This window comes from Urocampus carinirostris, chromosome 8 (assembly GCF_059441175.1).
Source record: "Urocampus carinirostris isolate Australia breed hairy pipefish chromosome 8, RoL_Ucar_1.0, whole genome shotgun sequence".
Classification (NCBI taxonomy): Eukaryota; Metazoa; Chordata; class Actinopteri; order Syngnathiformes; family Syngnathidae; genus Urocampus; species Urocampus carinirostris.
This window is the reverse complement of record NC_142356.1, coordinates 41,155,434-41,162,951: the sequence shown is the minus strand read 5'-3', so window position 1 is coordinate 41,162,951 and position 7,518 is coordinate 41,155,434.

The window sequence follows — 7,518 nt, the reverse complement described above, 5'->3', positions numbered from 1 at the left end:
TATTTGTAGGTCTAACCCTATATAAAAGGTTTTAACAGTTTAAACTAGATTTTGCAGTCACATCGCACACCAACATCCCCTGTTTTGTGTATACATCACTAAGGAATCCTTCATTTGAAGCTTATTTAACAATATGTCTACTGCTGAGACACTTTATAATGACAACCCACTGAACAAACTGTAAACACCCATATTTATAAATGCCAGCAAAACACAATTTGATTGAGTGACAGGTAGAAATGGGTGAAGCTATGCACACTGTGCAAGCCTTGGCTTCTCTCTAAATATATCGGTATCCTTCTTGATTGCAGTACTTTGTGACATTTTTACAAAATAACTTTGCTTGCACCTTGTTTTGAAACCATTATTTAGGACAAACATGACAGTCAAAATGAGCCTCAACACTCTCAAGTTACTAAGGTAAGAGACATATTTTATGTGGTATGTTTATATTGTTATGGGACACAGGGCTTTGCATTCATATTATTTTATAAATAACACACAGTGAAAAAAAAGCACCAAACATTTAGCTTTTTTCTGGAGACTGGGTTTGGTAGTTTTGTTGAATTTTGTCTTAAAATATATGGTGGTCTCTCTCTCTCTTTCTCTCTCTCTCTCTCTCTCTCTCTCTCTCTCTCTCTCTCTCTCTCTCTCTCTCTCTCTCTCTCTCTCTCTCTCTCTCTCTCTCTCTCTCTCTCTCTCTCTCTCTCTCTCTCTCTCTCTCTCTCTCTCTCTCTCTTTCTCTCTCTCTAAAAACAAAAATCAAAATATTTTGCAATGGCTGTTTGGGTCAAAAAGGTTCCCAATCTCTGAGCCACAACAATATCTATGGGTGAGACTGCTCAAAAACATTCAAAATCATATTGATCTAGTGGAAAACATGCATGGCAAATGCATAGAAAGTGAAAACATCCTCATCAGTCGGAACAAAAAGAGGAAAGGACCAGAACGACACAATGACCCAAGCCGAAACACAATCACTCACAACCCACAGTGACCCTAATGAGGCGAAGAAAATGGATGGTTGCAAAATACTACACACAAAAACAGATTGTCGAAACTCCCCATTGACCAGTTAACCCCTTTTGTCAACTACGTGAAAATACGTAAACATGTGGCCTTGCTGGTAAAGGTAGAAGTCATACGATGATTTATTCAGACATTGACATTTCTTAACGGAATCACCGCTTTGCAATAAATATAAAAAATGTATTACAAAAAAGGGAAAAAACATTGTCATCTGGTAACTCATGCACAAATGCGCTGACTTTTGTGCACAGTGACATTGCCGACAAGGGTTTCCTTGCGTGCTGCTTGGTTACGTACAGTACTAGGCATGTGTTCATGTAAACTTGTAGAGTTGCCACACCCTCTCTTTTTCTTGGCAGGCTGGATGCAGAAGGCCAGCCAGTGGCCAGCCAGTGGCCAGGTAGGGAGAGGTGCTAGTCAAGTAGTCATAAAAGTGTGGCTGTCAGTCACCTACTCAGGCATAGATTTAGACAGTAGCAGAGGCCAAAGGGTGAAAAAGAGAGGGAGAGAGGGTGAGGGAGAGAGAATGAGATAGAGAGAGAGAGAGAGAGAGAGAGAGAGAGAGAGAGAGAGAGAGAGAGAGAGAGAGAGAGAGAGAGAGAGAGAGAGGCTGCACTAAAAGATTGGTGCAAAAGAAGAGTGTCGATCCCAGGACAACAGCATCAATCCGATTCAAGCACTTTGTCAATATCGATATCCGCCCACCCACTACTAATAATAATAATAATAATTTCCTTTGTATTGTCATTCTTTGTAACAATGTACACAGAACGAAATGTCGACTGTGTTCTTTCAGCATAAAATATTGTATAAGGGAAGGGGCGGTCCTAATTGTGTACCTGTCAGTGATAGCTTGTTCCTCCATGCATTTTGGGGGAATTACTTACAAGAGAAATTCAGAGAATAACGATCACTTTTGCAGTACCTCAGTAGAATATTAATGTATGCTTATATCATTTTGTTTTGAAAAAAAAAAACAACTGAATTTCAAATTTTAAAAATATTTTCAGAATTTCATTTTCTATATTTATATTTTTGTATTTAAAACATAATGAATGAATGAATGAATTGATTGATTCATCAAGTAAAACAACAAATAAAATAATACATCAGAAAATGCCAAGTTTATGTTTTAAAAAATGCATTTATTGGGAATGTATTAAGAGGGAATTTTAGAAGATTAATCTCATTTTTGGCTGTACCTGATTTATTAATAATTATACAATATTAATTAAAAAGGACATGATTTGAAATAAAAAAAACTTTATTTTCATATTTATAATATATACATCTACATCCACAACTCCTGCCTCACCTTCAAAGTCACCCGGATTGCAGGTAACTCCAGCCACCCATCTCAAAATTCTCTCCAACCTGCTGCCATCAGGGAAAAGACTGTTGAGTCTCAGAGCCAGAATCAGCTGGCTCAAGGACAGCTCCTTCCACCAGGCTTTAAGGACTCTCTCTCTTAAACTCTCTCCCCACCCCACCTCACCCCAGCCCCACTGCTTTCTGCTAAATCAATGTAAAACTGCTCTTTTTAGTTTACGGATATACTTTGAACATTTTTTAAATCTAAACCTTTTATATTGATACATGCATACTTTTTTTTCCACCTTGTTGCTATTCGTTATTTGTATTAATGTTTTATTTAATGAATGTCTGGAAACGGGGAATAGGAATGAATGCCATCTGTGCAGTATGTTGTCCATTTAGCAGATTTGACGTATTTAACACATCAAAAGTTGAAGTTTTATATTTATGTGCACAGAATACTATTTTTTTTAAGGTGCACCTTATAGTCCACAGAATAGATGTAATTCTGTATTCTAATTGGCGATTATATCATTTGCTGAGTAATTTTGAGCTGGAAGATTTTAGTTGGACTTTCCATTTGTTTTGTCCAATTCTTTCTGCCGCTCAGTGCTTGCGCCTCAGGCAAAAATGTCATTAATTTTGCAATAGACTCACTTCCTCACTTTGTGCCTGCGGACAGATTTACACATTTTTCTATTCATTGTTGTACTGTTTATGTGACTCTACATGACCTTTTTGCTATTTTATGCTCCCGTCACCTGTGTGCTTCCTTATTAATCCCGCAGTTTCCGTTAGGATGTAAACTTTTTCTAGTTTTAATCGTGATGCAAAAATGCAAACTTCCTTCCTTGTTTTTGATATCTTCAGATTAAAATTGTGACAAAATAACTCACTCATTCACGCCCAGGGACAATTTGGACCGGCCAATTGACCTGACATACATGTTTTTCGGAGTGTGGGAGGACACTGGATGCCGAGAGGAAACCCACACAGGCACGGGTTGAACATGCAAACTCCACCTAGGAAAGCTTGTAGCTGGATTCAAACCCATGACCTCAGAACTCTGCCATTCAGCCGCCAAGACGATCCATATCCATTTTGTCATTTGTCATTAACAACATAGGGGGCGGCAGTAGCTCAGGAGGTAGAGCGCTCGTCTTGGGATCAAGGAATCGCAGTTCGAATCCCGGCTCCTCCGTGTTACATGTCGAAGTGTCCTTGGGTAAGACACTGAACCCCTAATACCCCCAATAAGCAGGTTAGCGCCTCACATGGCTGCACGGCCGCTATTGGGAAATGTGAAGCACAATGTAAGGCGCCTTGGGAAGTCTTAACTTGAAAAGCGCTATATAAATGCAGATCATTTCATTTCATTTCATATATTGACAGTAACACAAAGACTCAAATCTTCAGCTATACAAGTTCAGGAAATTAAAGGGGAAGATGATACCAGGCGATAAAGAAAAAGAAAAAAAAAATCGCAGGAGCGGATTGGGAAACGAGCAATGAAAGTGTTGTAATCTTGCCAGAACCAATCTCATTATTTGCTTCTTTTCCGCACTCACCTTCCCAGACACTGTTCCACCATGTTTCCTCTTTTTATCAGCGGCTAGCGACCGCTGCGCGCTAATGCATGTCCTCCGCTAGTGCTCATGTGCGTACGTGAGCACGCTATTGGGCGGCCATATTTTCTCCTTCTGATTAAACTCCTGCCGCGTAGCGATAGCGCTGCAACCTCCCTGTCTTTTTGACCTTTATGTCATGCAAGCTCGTGTTGCTGCCGAGCTTGCTGATTGATGGCATTATTACTCGAAGCTTTTAAGGGGCAGTGAGGAGCGTTAGTAAACAAACACACCTGACGGTGAGCACTTCATCATTGTGAATTAACATGGCTGCGTGTTTGTTTGCTCGTTTTATATGCACATTCGGGTGAAAATTTTTAAATTTTCCTTGTATGATATTAGAATTTGGAAAACACATTATACCTTATGAATTACATCCATCTATCTATCTATGTATCCATCTATCTATCTATCTATCTATCTATCTATCTATCTATCTATCTATCTATCTATCTATCTATCTATCTATCTATCTATCTATCTATCTATCTATCTATCTATCTATCTATCTATCTATCTATCTATCTATCTATCTATCTATCTATCTATCTATCTATCTATCTATCTATCTATCTATCTATCTATCTATCTATCTATCTATCTATCTATCTATCTATCTATCTATCTATCTATCTATCTATCTATCTATCTATCTATCTATCTATCTATCTATCTATCTATCTATCTATCTATCTATCTATCTATCTATCTATCTAACTAGCTATGTATCTATTCAATTAGCTATCTAACTATCTATCTACCAAGCTAGCTAACGAGAAACGTTTTAAGGAACATAAGTAGACAAACACACCACAATGGTAGAGAGGGAATCACGGATGGCATCGGATTCGATGGATTTTTTAAATGTTTGTGTTGGGCGTCTAAAATGCTTATCTAATTTAAATTAAAATACTTTAATTTTGATTATATGTTTTGTATAGTTGTTTCCCCTTAATTTTAAATATCTAATTTATCAATATCAGTTTTCCATACAAGTTCTCATGATGTGGTTACTGATATCAAGTATTTCGTAAATATTTAAATGTTTTTTTTATTTTGTATTGATTTATTTTTGAAAAGTATTAAAATGAAAAAAATCAGCAAACTCACGTGCAAGGTTTTTCACATTATCTGATGTATTTTTGTTATTTTTCCTGTGCAAATTTAAACATTTAATAAAATGAAAGGGCTTCAGTGGAAGGCATTTGGAGCAGATTGCACTTTCTAATTTGAAGGCTTCTCACTCAGGTCTCATTGCAAGTTCAAAATCCATTGATGTCTTTTTTCTTTATTTTGAGTGTGTACTAAATTGTAAACTTATCATTTTTATTTCAAATAAAACAAATTATTAAACATATTTATCTGTACTATCTTGTGAGCATATAATTAGTACAGTATATAAAATTAATTAAAACATAGCAATCTGTTGCCACCTACTGATGTTGATGAATATTAGAGTTACTCAGCTGATGACTGGAAGAAATCAAGAAGATCACATTGGTCAATTTCTCACGGCACACTAGACAAGGTCCCAAGACACCCTAGTGTGCCCCAGCACCCTGGTCGAAAAACACTGATTTAAACTCAGCACACTCGCACCACTTTTACCCCATTAAATAGCTCGCCTCTCTTTTAAAATTGAGTTTACGCCAGTTGATTATGTATGTGATTATTTAAATGTGCATATCAATTTGCAGATGGTTTCCACACCGCCGCAGGACCGGAAGGAGCCCTATTGGTTTCATCTGTCTCTTTCTGACGACGCCACCTCTCAACACTTTGTTTTTTGCTGATTGCTTCTCCCCGTTAATATTTCATGTGTAACGTGGCTCTTTTGGATCGTGTGAGCATGTGTTTGTGTCCCCGTGCAGTTTTTTTTTCCGGTGCAATGTGTTTGTGTGTGTCGGGCCCCACCGGATCAAATTGCGCTCTCACAGCTGTCGGATCTTCTAGGCTAGGTTGCCATCATCTCTCAGCTTTCCTTCTGTTTCACTCGCATCCTTAGAAGCGTCCGTCTGTTTTTGCAACTCTCTGATTTTTCGACCACTCGATCCCCCACCAGCGCCGCAGTCCTCCATGACCCCTGGTTGTCTTTTACTTCTCTGAAGCTCATCTTTAAATATTGTGTTTCTTTTGTCTGTGGAAGAAGCTTTCAATTTATTGATTTTAAAGATAATTCATGGGGAGAAGCTGTTGTTCTAAGGTGAAGGCTATACTGGGTGACTTTCAGAAGAACACATTTTTCCACCCACGTTAAAGAAGCATTTTTTGCATCACAGCAAGATTGATGAATTAAATTAATCAATTTAATGCCCAGAGTGTAATATTTGACCACTGTATGACACTGTAGTGTCTAATGCGAAACCAAAACCTGTGCCAAGAGCAATGTGTAGCAGCACAATTCCAGATAGACTTGGTAAATACAAATTTCTTGACGTATGATGCTCATAAAAATGACTATTGGTAGGACAGTTAAGGTATTTTTGCCCAATGAGCAAATCAATGTTTTTGTTCTAAACGGAATGAAAGTGTTTTGTACAATTAGGAGGCGCTAAATATTACACACTGTCCCAAATTATTTCCCTATAGGAAGTATTTTTTAGTATTAGATACTAGTACTTGGAGTTGTCGGAGTTTGCTCCCGACTGGGTGCTGCTGTACCCTATTTCAGCGGCAGAGAGTATTATAAACCCCATGAAATCAGAGAAGTACGAAAAGCGATGGCAACAGTGCGTGGAATCTTGAACTATGGGAGTCACATGCCTGCACAACCGGGTAATACATTTTACAGTTGATTGGTGTTTATAATGTTACGATACTTGATGTGAAAGTGTTGTGACGTTTGATCAATGCTATTTGTTCTGAGATACAATATTACACGAATTTCTAGTAATTTCAAATTGACAAAAATGCTCGACTATGGGGGAAATCACAACATTTCAGAATCACAAACAAGGATTTTCACCGTTATTGCTTGTTCCAACCTGTTATTGATTCTTCTACCGTGTTAGGTGAGATTTTATTATAATTTTATCAATCCCTGAGCTTGAACACCTTGTATTTGTCAGTGTTTAACATTCAAATATTATAATACATTCATAAAAACCTTTTTTTTAATCATGACACCAATATGTTAATGCAAACAACGAATGACTTATATAACAAAGTTACCTGTCATGTCCCCTATCTAAAAATGTACAAATGGCATATCAAAGATTTGCAAAATGTTCCCATCATTTAATAGTAATGAGGCTAGATGTTTGACTAATAATATAATATTTGAACCTTTGTACCAGCTCCAAAACGTCATCATTTCTTTTTCAGGATTTAAATACCAAGAATCGCCAATTATGTCTTTACTGCACAACAGGATAAAATGGATAAAATTGAAAGGTAAGATGTTGAAATGGTGGGTGTTCTTCAGTGACATACTGCCCCCCTTCCGCAATTCTTGATGGAGTCCTGCAAAGTGATCCAGGTTGCGGCAGCAGGCAAGTGACAGGCTCATATTGGATGGGAAGATGCGATATAGCCAGCGGACATTCTTGCG